The sequence below is a fragment of the Schistocerca serialis genome, chromosome 3 (assembly GCF_023864345.2).
Source record: "Schistocerca serialis cubense isolate TAMUIC-IGC-003099 chromosome 3, iqSchSeri2.2, whole genome shotgun sequence".
Taxonomy (NCBI): Eukaryota; Metazoa; Arthropoda; class Insecta; order Orthoptera; family Acrididae; genus Schistocerca; species Schistocerca serialis.
The window spans coordinates 44,940,600-44,957,076 of NC_064640.1; positions in this window are offsets into that span (position 1 = coordinate 44,940,600).

A 16,477-nucleotide genomic window follows, 5' to 3' on the forward strand; every position below is an offset into this window, starting at 1 on the left:
AAAAATATATAGACCAAGATATTATTCTAAAAATTGGTATGGTTTAATAAAATGTGAAGTATTGGCTCCTAGAGGATTGTATCATCTTGTTTTACCTATACACATGCAAATCGATAAAAATGAGAAACTCTTGTTTCCTTTGTGTGTCAAATGTGCAGAAGAACAAATAAGTAAATGCAATCATATTGATGAAGACAGAAGTTTTATTGGAACTTGGGTAACAGATGAAGTAAAGAAAGCTGTGGAAAAAGGATATAAAGTTTTAGAAGTCTATGAAGTACGGGATTTTAAACATAAAAAGGAATATGCTGTTTAAAAATTATGTGAAAGAGTTCATGAAAATAGAATTAGAAATTAGTTCACATAATTTTGAAAGGGATCAGGAATACATCAAAATAGTTAAAGAGAAATAGGACATTGACTTAGATCATGACAATAAAGGAAAATCCTGAAAAACGAGCTGTTGTTAAGATATGTCTTAATTCATTATGGGGCAAATTTCGACAAAGGTAAAATATGAGTCAAACAGAATATGTAACAGATTTACAACGATTTTATGAGATATTACTGGATGATCGATTAGATAACTTACATGCAAATTTTATTACAGAGCAGATGGTTCAGATGAGGTACAATTTCAACGATTTTACATGGAAAACAATGCAGCTACTAACATTTTCATAGCTGCATTCACTACATCAAATGCAAGGCTTAGATTATATGATATGTTAGATAAACTAGGAGAATCTGTTACATATTTTGATACTGATTCTGTAGTATATATTGATTATGGTAAAAATACTGTGGAAACAGAATGTATGTTAGGTGAATGAACTAATGAATTAGGAAATAATTGGATTACTGATTGGGCTTCAACAGGACAAAACGTAACTATTATGAGAAAAATGATGGAAAAACAGAACTGAAGGTGAAAGGATTCACATTAAATTACAAGAATACTCAAAAGTTGAATGGTGAAACGATGATAAGGTTAACAGAAAGTGAAGTTAAAGAAAAGATACAGCTAGAGTACAATCAAATAACAAGAGATGCTGAAACTAAAAATCTAGTAGACAAACAGGTTAAGATAGAATTTCATTTTAGTATGATAAAAGAATTGTTCTAGAAAATTATGATACAGTGCCTTATGGATATTAAAAATTAAATAACTTATCTATATCTTCTAAAGTAAATAAAAAATTCATACCACATTCCTTATACAAATAGAATAAATTAGATAGCTGCATTTTGTTGTATTCTGCATTGTCTAACTTTTTGCTTATAGAGTGATAAACTTTTTAAAATAACGAATAGGTTTTAATGTAATTTTGTAATTTTGAAGGTAAATTATTAATTGGCAAATTAGAATTCACAATTTGCTTTACTGTTATAGAAAAGAGAGAATCGGAATTTTCTATTCCCTCAGATATTTCTATATCTGTTTCCTCATAGCTATCAAAGTACTTTTCATATTCTTCTCTGTAAATTCTATTTAATGCTCTAACACGTTTAGTATGATCCTGACTTCATAAGTGTTCTATATAATTAGTGATGGTTTAAAATATGCTTTGCAAGTGTATTACACTCAACTTGTTTTTCTCTTGGATTATTACTTCTTTCGACAAAAATGTCATACTGAAATTCATCCCATACATTAGTCATATTTATAAAGATTAAAAATTTAAAAGGTTATTAAAATTTTGTTCTATATAAATGGACACTCTACTGAAGACGCTCAATAATGCAAGCAATTCTAATCTGTTTAAAAAGATTAGTGAGCTTGATGTAAATGAGTGTTATTACATCACTGATTATGAACATTTAAAAACTAGATATGGTGATAAAATTTCTCTTGAGCTCGATACTAAATTTAAAATTATTTTGCCAGAAAGATTCATAAAATAATAGATAACTAGGACTTCCAATTTTTTAAAGACGGTGACATTAAACTAAAATATAAAGGAATGAAGAGAACAAAAAATAATGATAATGAATTTCATGATCTGGAGTTTTTTGTGTAGCTGTAGAATTTTATTTGAAAATTTTAATTTTTTATGGCTTGCATCCGTTTATAAAAAATTATAGTAAGTAAGTTGCTAGTGCTTCAACCTAGCTGTTTATAAGAAATAACTGTTTCTGAGAAATAACTGTTTCTAAGAAATAACTGTTTATAAGAAAAGGAAGAACATCATTAAATCATCTGCAACTGCACTCAACGTACCCATTTACTACTGCTGTGGCTCTTGAATTATCAGTACCTATACCATTCTTATGACTGGACATAATTTTCCACATAAAATCTGTCATCCCCCTTATAGCTATTGCAGTCCCCCACGACAAATTCATACCTCCCTTACAACAGACATAATCTTTCCTGTGCACGTGTCGGAATAATGACCACAGTAACTGTACACCCGAACACATCCTTTATAAGCCTGCCAACCATTGCGGATCTATTACACATCCCCTATTAAGTATAATACCTCGCCAACAACTGAATGCTGGTGGCACCAAACAATACTGAGCATAAATCTGTGATAATGGACATACCTCATTTGTTTTTCTTGCGAGTGGTACGAGTGTCTCTTAGGAAGAGATGTAATCATCTTATAAGCGACCAGATGTTAAAAAGATAGCAACGACCATGTTACAGTCAGCCCGCATAAAAAGTGGTCTGGATTCTACAGGCACACATAAGTACTGATAACAATATCCATGTTAAAAAATACACAAGGTATGGTATTGCTTCCTGTAATCTCCCCCTCCCACCTTTGTTGTTGTCACTATTATTATCGATGGTAAAGTCTTTTCAAAAAATACGAGAGGAGTAAGGTTTACAATAAACTTTTTATTTATCTTCGTTTCTCGTAGTTGGTTCCAATTCTTCATATCTAGGGGTCTGATTCTCGGCAAATATTTCGTAATTTCAAATGTTTCTAAAAATATAATTTTAACTGTACATACAGAGCTAGTACATATCGATTGTAACAACAAAAATAAAGTAATTAAATTTCATAGTTTTTAGCTTGAAATATAACATATTATGTATATAATTATATGAAATGTTCGTGATAAACAGTTGAGATAAAACTGACCTGTCCAAAATTTGAAAATTAGTTCTCGTATCGACTATTTCTGTTGAGGAAAAGTAATGCCAGAGTAGGATGTCCCTTTACATTCCAAATGAAGTGGTCTTCCGCACAAATACCGTGACATTGAATATAGATGGTGATCGCCAGGGTTTGTATTAACAGACCAAAAGTGCACGTGCGCGTCGGCGGCAGTGTATGCCGGTAATAAAATTACCCTTATTGTCGTATTTAGAAAGTGATTTGGCTAAAGGAACTTGGTATCAAGCCAATTTTTGCAACTCCTTCTTGCCGCTCCTAGATATTACCCATCCCAACAAGCAGCATTTGTATTGCATTCTATCTCGATGCCATGTCAGATCTTCTTCTTCTTTTGCGTATGCTTTTGACCCACGGTTTCACAGGGGCGGTACGATGAGGATCAGATTTGTCAAGGTTAATTTAAGGTGTGGCCAGATGCCGTTTTTGCCGCCATCCCGTATCCCTCAGGATGAAAGTAGTGTAGCCAACTGTACATGTCTAGTGTAATCCATGGAATAGTGTTAATGTGTTCAGATGTCTGCGAGACATGTAACTGAGAAGAGACATGGGGAACAGCCCAGTATTCACCTAGTGAGATGTGGAAAACCACCTAAAAACCATATCCAGGCTGGCCAGCAGACTGGCCGTCGTCAGTAATTCACCGGGCGGATTCGATCCGCGGCCAGCGTGCCTACCCGAGACCAGGAAGCAGTACGTTAGCGCTCTCGGCTAACCTGTCGGGTCTCGATGCCATGTCAGGTGTTCTACTATATATTCACTGGGTTACAGGCTAGGGAGAATGATGGTTGATTGAGAATCATCACTAGAGACGGAATTATATGTATTTGCATGTTGCATATGCATTTGCATATTTGGCTGCTTTTCACCAGTTATTGTATATTTTAACTAAAAACTAGTGATGATGCATATTTTCGCTCTATGTTTACGATATTTTAAAAATTTAGGTGGGTGGTCTCTCTCTCGATCTAGTTTTGATGTCTCACAGATTTACTGCGACCTGGAACTGCCTGCAGTCGCTAACCAAGTGGCCACTGTCTAGCGAAATCATTATATGAGAGGAACAGGAACAGGCAGACAGGTTCAATGCTCCTGCGCCCGCGCCCCAGTCAATCCCCGCCACTGTCATACCGCACACGTCGGCAACAATTAAACTACACAAGCATTTAGTCGCACGTCCATTGTTCCAGTTTAACTTTCTATTTACTTGTATACAGTTGAACGTATTTACGATGCGTAGTGTGTAACGTGTTGTGCGCCATGCTGCCCGAAAAAAGAAACGTCGTCTCGTGGATAGCTGAGCATCCTGGAACATTTACATGTGACGAATTCTTTTATATTTTCGAGTCTGCGAGAAAAGCTATTCGTGCAAAAAAAAAAAAAAAGTTTCAAATAGACCAACATCTCAAGACAAGTCTTCACATCGTAGGAATTCATAAGAAAGGACCACAACAACAGTTTTCTGACTACAGCAAGTTGCAGTAGCAGGGCTTTGTCCAAAGGCAACCTAGAAAGATCTATGTGCAGCATTCATTGCACGCAATCTTCCTCTTCACAGACTTACAAACCCTATCCTCAAAGGCTTCCTGAGCAAATATTGCTTAAATCCACGTTAAACCTTCTATTCCAGCCGCCTTATCGCTTTCGACGAAAAAATGGCTGTTCCCCTGCTTCTCAGTGCTGCCATGTCATCTTTTTACCGTATTCCTCTTATTGTTGCATACTCATTCCCATGTACAAAAATTTTCGTGCACCAAACAGAAGCCATACAAATACTCTCTCACCCCCTCACCACCCTACCCCCTCAATTTCCGACGCATTCTAGCGTATTTCCCCTCGATTTAAGCGTATTTTCCCTCATTTTTTGTAATTTTATCGATTTTATGTCACTTCTGCGGATGCGATCATGTATCACTTCTCACCAAATATTCTAAAATTGCTCGTAAATAGTCAGCGTTGAAATTACGGAAGAAATGGTAAAACTGCTAAAATTGATCACACTATCAACTAGGGTGCTTATTACTGTACGTCGACAGTGTCTTTTCCATCCCATCCATCTATTGGTATGCTGTTCATTACTTCACAATGATTGACTGACATCTCGTGTTTGAGATGGAGGGAGAGTCTTGGTGGAAGCAACACCTTCCAAGGGTGGTCAGCACTGACACTCTGGTAGCGTACATGACTGCTGCATGAGGCCTCAATCGAAATGGAACACCGGTGAAAGATGAGTTCAAATGCAGATGTCATAAATCACCTTCGAGCAGTTGTTTGGAAATGCCCCACAATACCACAAAACTCTTTCAATTTTCCATATGTTGTGATGTCTTCCGCAGTTTTTTGTGTCTTTTATGTCAGTCTTTCGTGTCCTTTATGTCATTCAGCCTGTTCTGTGAGAGTAGCAGCAGCATAATTTTCATCATGAGATGTCTTGTTTTCTGTGAGAGCCAATGGATCTAAACATGCTAATGTATGTTTAGCACCTGCCACACCTAGCGAACTCGAGAAATTCTTCTCTCTGCTGTCGGACGTGTAATGACGAGCAGATGACTGAAGAGATTGTCCCACGTTAGGCGCCAAAAATTGTAGCGATCAACTCGGGAAATTATTTTGTGAAATCAGAAACCGGTCTCCCCATGTTGGGCGCCAAAATTGTAGTGAATTAGAGAAATTAAGTGAAATCAAACACAATGGTAAAAAATTAAGGGGTTCATGTATGAATATAAAAGACTGCTTAAATGTCCAAAACATGAAAGAAATGTATTTATTTTCGTGCTGTTTACACAAAACAAAACAAAATCATAAATTTCAGGGCAGATTTGACTAGGCGTGGACACGACTCAGTTATTGAGGGGAAGGAGGAGGGAACGAATCGTCTCACCATTCTCGTTATCGTTCGTCGTATACTGCTGTCGGCGGCAGGCGCTGCGTCGGTGCGGTGCGTCGCATCGGAGCTGTGCTGGACGGGTTGGCTGCCCCCATCAGCAATCGCGGCTTTGCGGCGGGTCCCAGGTACGATCTCCGCGTTGTCTGCCCGTCGTCGGTTGCGTGGCCGAAGCTGTGCTATCACGGCATCGGAACGCGGATGTTGGCGATGAGTTGAAGTGTGCCCATGTCCTCGCGCTTCCACGGTGTCTCCACGACTCAACTATTTCGCTTCTCATCCATCTCTCAGCTCAACTCCGCTTCGAAACATTATTCCTTTCAGCACTGTCATTGGCGGACGAAATTTTCAATGTAGCCCAATGACAGATCGCCATTTCATTTCCACGCCTCTCCGTGCAGGGTGGAAATTTGCTATCTCTGGCGTCGGCTGGCGTGTGCCTCGTGAATCGGCATCTTTCTCACGATTTCACATTTTTAAGATGTTTTCGTGCATTCTGAGACTGTTGGGAGACCAGCTATACAACACTTCTTTGTAACTCTTCTTTCTGCATGAGCCCTGGATTGACTCATGGTTGGGCTCCGTCTCAAAATCTGCCGGCGTCCGTCATTTATAGGGAATTTCTTCAGTGACGAGGTAAACATTTTCTTACGAATTCTGGCTTCTTTCACACGCCTCCCTGCACCAATTCCCCGCGCTTTTTTGCACGCTTCTCCCTGTGCCCGTGGGGTGCTGGAATTGTCAGCACATCCCTGCTTTCTGAGGCAGGTAAAATGACTGCCGCAAGGCCAGAAGAACTCATATGCTTTCGCGCGTAAATTCTTGGCATTCCGTCCTAATGGCTGCAGGTGTCCATCAGCTCTCGGCACGCTTCCCGTTGTCAGACGGGCCTTTCGCATCGTGTCCCTTCTTGAGCGAGGCGAGGATGTCGGCCTGGCTTTCTGCTGTGTGCTTGAAGAATTGCACCCGGAGGCTCGCCCCAGTGAGTCCGACCCCTTCGTCCTCCACGGCCGCTCGCGGCGACTTGGCGAAATTGGCTGCGGTATTACAACCTCAAAGTCAAGGTGGAGAAAAACAAAATGTATGGCTGTTTACGCAGCCGTAGTCATATACTGCTTAGACATGTTACAGCAGAAAAGAACAATGTATCAGACTGCTTATGAAAGAACAACACAGGGACCTTCTCTTGTGACCGACACTCTGTGGGATATGGTCCTCTGACAGAACAGGTGACGAAACTTTTACACTGGTCTGTGCAAGTGACTTCAATCATTGGCCAGCTGCTCCAATGGACCAATACTTGTATATTTAATGCAATCGCAATATATCCTCGATGTCAACATGCAGATGATATTTATTTCGCAGTATATCAAAAGAGAGGGATGCAGTAATATCTTATTGAGTCCTCTACCAGGTGATGTTAGCGGAGATTTTTATTTATTGTTCGTAGTTTTTTCTTTGTTGCATGGTTCAAAATAACGATGATAGAGAGAATGTTTCGATGACAGACAGGAATGCACATTGAGGTATACAGAACTCCTTTGGACTGCAGTGCCTGTATGTAGTTGGAGACACTCCGCAATGCAGTAGCGAAATCCTAGTCCTTCTTACAGTTCACATATGATGTGGAGTCTTCCTATGTTTCCTGATAAGGAACACCACCGTAACTGTGTGTAATGTGTTTTCTACTACCTTGAGTTGTGGGAGAAAGATTCGTTTGTGGATAGCCTTACACACTGTACACATTTGGTGGAGCTACGATAACATGTTAGTAGTAGGGAAATGCTGGTATCGCCCCAATCTGCATTGTTGCCAAATTTATTCGAGATGGCAGATCCAAGATGGCAGCCATAGATGTGGCAATTTTTCAGTTATGTCATAGCAGGAATTTCAAATTTTGGCAGGAAAATAGGTCACTTGGGCAGCCATAGATGTGGCAATATCACAGTTACATCATGGTGGGAATTTCAAATTTTGGCAGGAAAATAAGTCAATAGGGTTACCTCCACTAACCTAACTCAACCCCCTCCACTACCCTCCCCCCTCCTCCTTGCTCCCTCTTCTCCCACTACCCTCTCCCATCTAAAAATTGGTAGGAAAAGGACTTAGTCTGTGCTGGGCCACTGGATAGGACAGACATAAGTCATTATCGTGTATACATTGCTTGTTTCAACAATTTGAGTTGTCATAGACAATTGCTCATTCTAGTGTGTTCACCTTGAGGTTTGAAGACCAACTGACCTAGTTCACAACACCTCCACCAGAGGACGCTGTTGGCCATCCCATCTCCCCTCCTGTGACATAATCCAAGACAATGTTCTGATGGAAAATGGCAGGAAATTCAATCACTCCATGTCTAGCTGCTGGACTGGGAGGATGGACATAATTGTTTATTGTGTGTACTATGTTTTCAATGGATGAGGTGTCTGTGCTGGTGGAGGAGGAGTTTAATGGCTATATTAGCTGTGATCATACAGCTTTTGTTGGAAATACTACAGCCTTCCCTTGTCTTTGAGCACAGGCTGCTTCAGGAGCTATTAAATCCAAATCAATATGTCTATAAACACACTTTCAAAAAGATTGCTGCACATTAGTTTGCTTCAGTATTGTGATGTATACCACCACACTTGAACACAGACTCTAAAAGGATTTATTTATTTATTTATTTATTGTTCTGTGGGACCACATTAAGGAGAAGTCTCCATGGTCTTGGAACGAGTCAATACATGAAATTATAACACGATTGTAGAAACAGATAAAATGAAATATAAGAAACATATTCAGTTGTAGATTGTAGAAACAGATAAAATGAAATATAAGAAACATATTCAGGCGACACGTCGTTAGTTTAAATAACTGCTGCACACTTGTGAAACCTCCCACACACACTTCACACACTTTTGTGGGAAATAGATCCCAAAACTGATATCGACTACAATATCTGATTTTACATGGCAAAACAACGATATTTGGAAGCTGAAATAAGTATCTCCATAACTCTAAGCAGATTGCTCACAAATTTTTGAGTCTTAGCTGATTGTTTGAAGGCACTGCCAGAGAGAGAGAAAAAAATTTTCTGAGTCCTACAGCTGCTGTGGTGTTTATCACTTTTCTGAAATGGTGAGTGGGTTTAGTTTATATTTTCTGTCGGCGTCAGGGACGTTATATACCTCACTTCTCGAAGCATACACTGGTATCGAAGCACAGATGGGAAAATCAGAACAATTACACAAACAGAATTCGAAACACTGTCCTACAGATGAGAAAAATGCCTGGAGTTTTCCATGTCCTACAGCTGCTTGTCTGCTGATGCTCTGAAGCCTCAATGGCGGCTGAGGGACAGCGTCCCACCTGTCTGAGCCAGGAGAGGATGGATTGAGCGGATATGTCTCTGAACACTCGAACAAAGAAGACATCAGACGACTCACATACAGCACAGAAGTATTCGTATATACCTCGCCCCCCTCTTGTTCAAACCAGTACGTAGAGGCTCCTGGGCCCCACACAAACTATGTCTTGTGACTCGCTGACGTCATGGTACTTCTTTTGAATGGGGCACTCTCTTTGGTTGTCACTGAGCACTGGTTGGGAGCACTGCCTGCCATTTTCTGCAGACAGACAAACTACAAGACTTTCAGCAGCAATACTTTTGTATGGATCGACAAAGAAAACATGCAGCAGTCATATTGTACTGGCAGTTAAACCCTCCAAAAGTCGTCTACAGATCACAAAATACGGAAAGTATTGTCAAAGACACTTCCTGAATTACACTACTGTGCTATTGTCGAGGAAAACTTCAATTTTTCGATGTGAAACCCGCCAAACTGCTACTGCCAGTGTGGGAGGACTGTCCGCCATTTTCTGCAGATGGACGAATTACTAGACTTCTAGCGGCAAAACTATTTTGTGCAGATCTGCAGAAACAAATGTAGCAGTCATATTGCACTGATAGTTAAACTCTGCAAATGTTGTCTACAGAGCATGAAATACAGAAACCAACGTAAAAGACAATTCCTCAATTACATAGCTCTGCTACTGTCGAGGAAAGCTTGAATTTTTCAACGTGAATCAGATCTCCAACCGGGCTATGTCATCACATACCATAATGATGTAGTAAACATCATTCATATCCTGTACCATACAAAATCACCACTTCTGCTTCCTGCAGATAGCTATCGGCAACCAGACAGTTGTACATATACTGCGAAGACAGACAGATCCCAAAAAACATAAGCACATCCATCATATATAGCCCTAGATATTTCTCACGTTATCCGTCGATCATCCACCGTAGTGGCCGCGAGCCAACTGTCCACTGCACATGCTGGCCCCACGCACGATCAGAGCGACCTCCATGGACAGTGTTCACTCTCCGAACTGTCGTGTAAAGGCTGGGCTGGTTCCCCTTGACACAAAAACGTTACTGTTTCTGACCCCAACCTGCTTGCTGCCATGCATTTTGCAATCATATCCAGATCCTGGGATTACAAGAAGATATGTATTTTCACACGGTCTGCCAGAATAACATACCATTTACGCGATATTTCTCGACATCAGCCACATAGCGGCTACCGTTCGCTTGCACAGTATGATTCCGAAGACAAAGAGTGGAAATTATATCTCTCGAAATTCGAAACCTTGGAGAGGTGCAGCGATATGGAATGTGCTGCAAACCACTGGTGAGAAGTCCTGTGGCAGAAGCTGTCTATGAGACCATTTAAATTGGAGCTAGTCCAGAAGCTCAATGACGACTACAAAGACAAGCATTTTGAGTTTTGTTCACAGTTGCAGAAATTGAATGAGGATGGGGAGGGCATTGTTGATTTTTAATGGCAAAGCCACTTTTCACACTAATGGGAAAGTGAACAGGCATAATTGTCGAATCTGGGGTACAAAGCATCCAGACGAATGCATTGAATTTGAGTGTGATTCCCCAAAGGTAAATGTTTTTTGTGCCTTGTCACGTCGAAAATTGTATGAGCCATTCTTCTTCACCGAGAGCAATGTCACTGGATATTCCTACTTGGACATGTTGCAGTAATGGCTGATGCCTCAAATGCAATCGGACTCTCTGTTCATATTTCAGCAGGATAGGTCTGCATCCCATTTTCATCGCGAAGTTTGTGGGTACCTGAACACGGAGCTGCCACAACAATGGATCGGCCGTGCTACAGAACGGGACAGCTGTTTCATGAAACGGCCTCCCAGATCACCAGATCCCACTCCATATGACTTTTTTCTGTGGGGACTCATTAAAGATCTGGTGTTTGTACTGCGTCTACCATGTGACATACTAGAGCTCTGGGAGAGAATACAGCAAGCTTATGGCATCGACAATGCCATGCTAGGACAGATATGGCAAGAATTCGATTACCGTATTGATGTCTGCTGGATCACTCATGGTGTGCATATCGAATGTTTGTAAAAAAAACTTCCAGTTTCTCTTCAAAATGCAATATGTGTGACATCTGTACAATGTTTAGTTCTTGTGCAATAAATAATTGATAGTGTTCCCAGACTTTATATATATATATATATATATATATATATATATATATATATATATAGGGTGTTACAAAAAGGTACGGCCAAACTTTCAGGAAACATTCCTCACACACAAAGAAAGAAAATATGTTATGTTGACATGTTTCCATGTGTCCAGAAACGCTTACTTTCCATTTCAGAGCTCATTTTATTACTTCTCTTCAAATCACATTAATCATGGAATGGAAACACACAGCAACAGAACGTACCAGCGTGACTTCAAACACTTTGTTACAGGAAATGTTCAAAATGTCCTCCGTTAGCGAGGATACATGCATCCACCCTCCGTCGCATGGAATCCCTGATGCCCTGATGCAGCCCTGGAGAATGGCGTATTGTATCACAGCCGTCCACAATACGAGGACGAAGAGTCTCTACATTTGGTACCGGGGTTGCGTAGACAAGAGCTTTCAAATGCCCCCATAAATGAAAGACAAGAGGGTTGAGGTCAGGAGAGCTTGGAGGCCATGCAACTGGTCTGCCTCTACCAATCCATCGGTCACCGAATCTGTTGTTGAGAAGCGTACGAACACTTCGACTGAAATGTGCAGGAGCTCCATCGTGCATGAACCACATGTTGTGTCGTACTTGTAAAGGCACGTGTTCTAGCAGCACAGGTAGAGTATCCCGTATGAAATCATGATAACGTGCTCCATTGAGCATAGGTGGAAGAACATGGAGCCCAATCAAGACATCACCAACAATGCTTGCCCAAACGTTCACAGAAAATCTGTGTTGATGACGTGATTGCGCAATTGCGTGCGGATTCTCGTCAGCCCACACATGTTGATTGTGAAAATTTACAATTTGATCAAATTGGAATGAAGCCTCATCCGTAAAGAGAACATTTGCACTGAAATGAGGATTGACACATTGTTGGATGAACCATTCGCAGAAGTGTACCCGTGGAGGCCATTCAGCTGCTGATAGTGCCTGCACACGCTGTACATGGTACGGAAACAACTGGTTCTCCCGTAGCACTCTCCATACAATGACGTGGTCAACGTTACCTTGTACAGCAGCAACTTCTCTGACGCTGACATTAGGGTTATCGTCAACTGCACGAAGAATTGCCTCGTCCATTGCACGTGTCCTCGTCCTTCTAGGTCTTCCCCAGTCGCGAGTCATAGGCTGGAATGTTCCGTGCTCCCTAAGATGCCGATCAATTGCTTCGAACGTCTTTGTGTCGGGACACTTTCGTTCTGGAAATCTGTCTCGATACAAACGTACCGTGCCACGGCTATTGCCCCATGTTAATCCATACATCAAATGGGCATCTGCCAACTCCGCATTTTTAAACATTGCACTGACTGCAAAACCACGTTTGTGATGAACACTAACCTGTTGATGCTACATACTGATGTGCTTGATGCTAGTACTGTAGAGCAATTAGTTGCATGTCAACACAAGCACCGAAGTCAACATTACCTTCCTTCAATTGGGCCAACTGGCGATGAATCGAGGAAGTACAGTACATACTGACGAAACTAAAATGATCTCTAACATGGAAATTAAGCATTTCCGGACACATGTCCACATAATATGTTTTCTTTATTTGTGTGTGAGGAATGTTTCCTGAAAGTTTGGCCATACCTTTTTGTAAGACTGTATATATATATATATATATATATATATATATATATATATATATATATATATATATATATATATATATTCAGAATTAATGATGATTGGACATACTGCAGTCACCCATCTACATTCGCAATAGTACTAGCAAAGTAGTGGAGGGATGGTTTAGCGATGATACAGTGATTGGGAAGCATTCTAGTGTGTCATTTGTTGGCTTTGAAATGGTCAGTGTTGAAATTAAGGAAAAAAACTGGGAAAACTGCTAAATCCGGTCGCACTATCCACTTTGATATGCTAGTTATAGTACATTGACGACATGTTCTCCATACTATCTGTCCACTAGTACACTGTAGATTACCACATAATGACTGACTGACACCATTTGTTTGAGATGGAGAGAGAGCCTTGGTGGCTAGCACCAAAACAGTGATCGCATACATGGCTGCAAAATGAGGAATCAATCGAAATGGAATGTGAAGCCCACTGCTAACACATCTCCGTGAAACATTAGTTTAAATATACAGGTCATCAATCACCTTTGGACAGCTGTTTGAAAACACTTCACAATGCTGCAAAACTCTTCCAGTTCCCATATGTTATGATGTCTTATACATATTTGTCAATAAGAGACACCACCTCTACCTTTTACTTCAGTCATCCTGTGCATGTTATGCACATCCTGTGCATGTTATGGGGAGAGCAGCAACATGATTTACACCATGCAATGTCCAGTTTTCTGTGAGAGCCAGTGGATTGAAATGTGTTATTGTCAGTTTATTACCTGACACAGACCTCAATGTCGTGGTGGGAAAAACGAAATGTATGGCAGTGCACAAAGCTGCAGTCATACACTATTTTCATGTGTTATAGTAGAAAAAGCAAATGTGTTATGCAACAATACAGGGACCCTCTCTTGCGACTGATACTCTGTGGGATATGGTCATCCTACAGCACAGGCGCTGAAACTTTAGACTGGTCTGTTCAAGCGACTTTGATCATTGGCCACTTGCTCCAGTGGGTCAATACGTGTATATTTAATAGGATCGCCATATATATGCGATGCCAGCACCCTGATGGTATTTGTTTTCGGTGTATCAGAAGAGAGATGCCATAAAATCTTATCGAGTCCTTAGTTGGATAAGGTCAGCGGAGCTTTTATAGTTCGTAGTTTTTCTCTGTTGGATGGTTCAAAATACGATTATAGAGAGAATGTTTGGGTGACAGACGTGAATGCACGCTGAGGGACACAGATCTCCTTCAGACTGCAGTACCTGTGTGTAGTTTGGAGATGCACAGCGATATATCAGCAAAATCCTTGTCCTTCTTCCAATCGTTCATCCAATGCCTGTACTGTCTTTTCTACTGTATCATGCTGCAGGAGAAACCTTCGTTTTGGAGGTGGACACATCGTACACAGCCGGTGGAGCTACTGCAATATGTTCCCATTTCCACTGAGTGGAAAAAAAAAGGCTCTGTCGCATTAACTCAGCTCAACCTGTTTCTCGATGGGTAACTTAAATTGAGACGATCACTTGGACAAAGCTGCAGGAATGGTGGGGAGAGACTGAGGAACAGTTACAAGATGTGGAGGGGCTGTGTAAAAGCACATTGGAGACATTGGAGTCGTTAGTAGACATCTCCATGGCATCCAACACAGGCGTGTGGTTGAGTGGAGAGATTTGGTTCCAATTCACAGACAGCATTTCTACCAGAAGGTGTAACACTACAGTTATAAAAAGCCAGTGTATTCGTCATGGGATTCTGTGTATTTCTTATGGGCTCAATCTAGCGTTGCATTTATTTAAGTGATTCGTCTCATAGCATACCATCTACCGTATGTGATCATTCTCAATCACCCATCACCCTCCCTCGCTTATAACCCAGTGGTTTTATGCCGGAACCTGTGACATGGTATCGGGATAGAATGCGTTACAAACACTGATTCTTAGCGTAAGAAATATCTAGTGGTGGTATGTGGGAGTTGCAAATACCAGCTTAATGTCACGTTCCTTACCCAAATCACTTTCTAAATTCGGTGATTTTATTACGAACTTAACCTACTGGTAACCTGCGCCTGTGCTTTCACTCTGTTAATAGATACCCAAGCGATCGCCGTCTATATTCAATATCGCGGTATTTGTGTGGAAGACCACTTCATTCAGAAGCAACACCATATCTGATTAATAAAGATTGTACAGTTTTTAACGTGGATATAGTTAGCGATACTCGTGTGCGCTGGTAGAAACAAGACCGCTTTTTTTCAGGGTGACAGCAACATAATCTTTGCGGTCGTGTCTTTTTTTTTTTTTTTTTTTTTTTTTTTTTTAAATAGCTGATCACTTATACTTATAAGACGATTGCATCCTTCTTCTTGAGACACACTGGTACCACTCGCGAGAAACACAAATGATACATGTACATGTGGCTGACATAGACTTACTAAATAAAAACTCGACCGCGCATTGGCGCTAGTGTCACGTCCCCACACTGAACGTGATAGAAGTCGCCATTTGCAGGGATACAGTGCGTAAACATGGTTCGTTCGTAACAGTAACAGTAAGAATGGAAGCAAAGACGAAGACGGAAACAATGTTACATTTCACAGGTCAGTCATTTCTGGTCGTTTGTTACTTTCTATTACTTGCATATAGCATTTTCATGGAGAAATAATACATCACGAGCGTTTGCTTTGGTTTAGGTTTCCCCTTACAAATGATTTTCTAACTCGGAAATGAATTGTTGCTACTCGGAGAGAGAACTTCCAACCGACAGCAAATCATTTGCTGTGCTTTCTTCATTTTGAAGAGAATAGTTACAATGAAAATTATGTTAATAGACGTCAACTGAAGGGCGATGCTATACCGACAGTATTTGGATTTCCAGTTCATTTGCAAAATGTATAGTGTTTGCAAAGCCAATTAATGCAAATGCTAAATGTAGGTGACAGCAGATTGTTCTATAGCCTAACATGATGTCTATATTTACACCTTGTACTGTATCTAATAAACTTCCTGCTACAAAAATTGCAAGTTACACAAGGAAAAATTTGCAGTGTTAGATTACAGACAAAGGTACTTTGTTGCATGTCAAGTACTTATATTGTATTTGCATATAAATTACTAAAAATACTAACAGGATTAATGTACTAAGTTGAACTGAATGAACTAGGCACATGATAGGTATTTAGATTTTTAATCAAATATATATTAAGTATGAATCAGAGGTTGGTCGAATAATTGCGTTTATATACTTAACATGTGTTGTCAGGTGGTGTTTATACTTCGTAAATAGTCAAATATTTGATCAAATGTTGCAAACTCAACCACTTTCA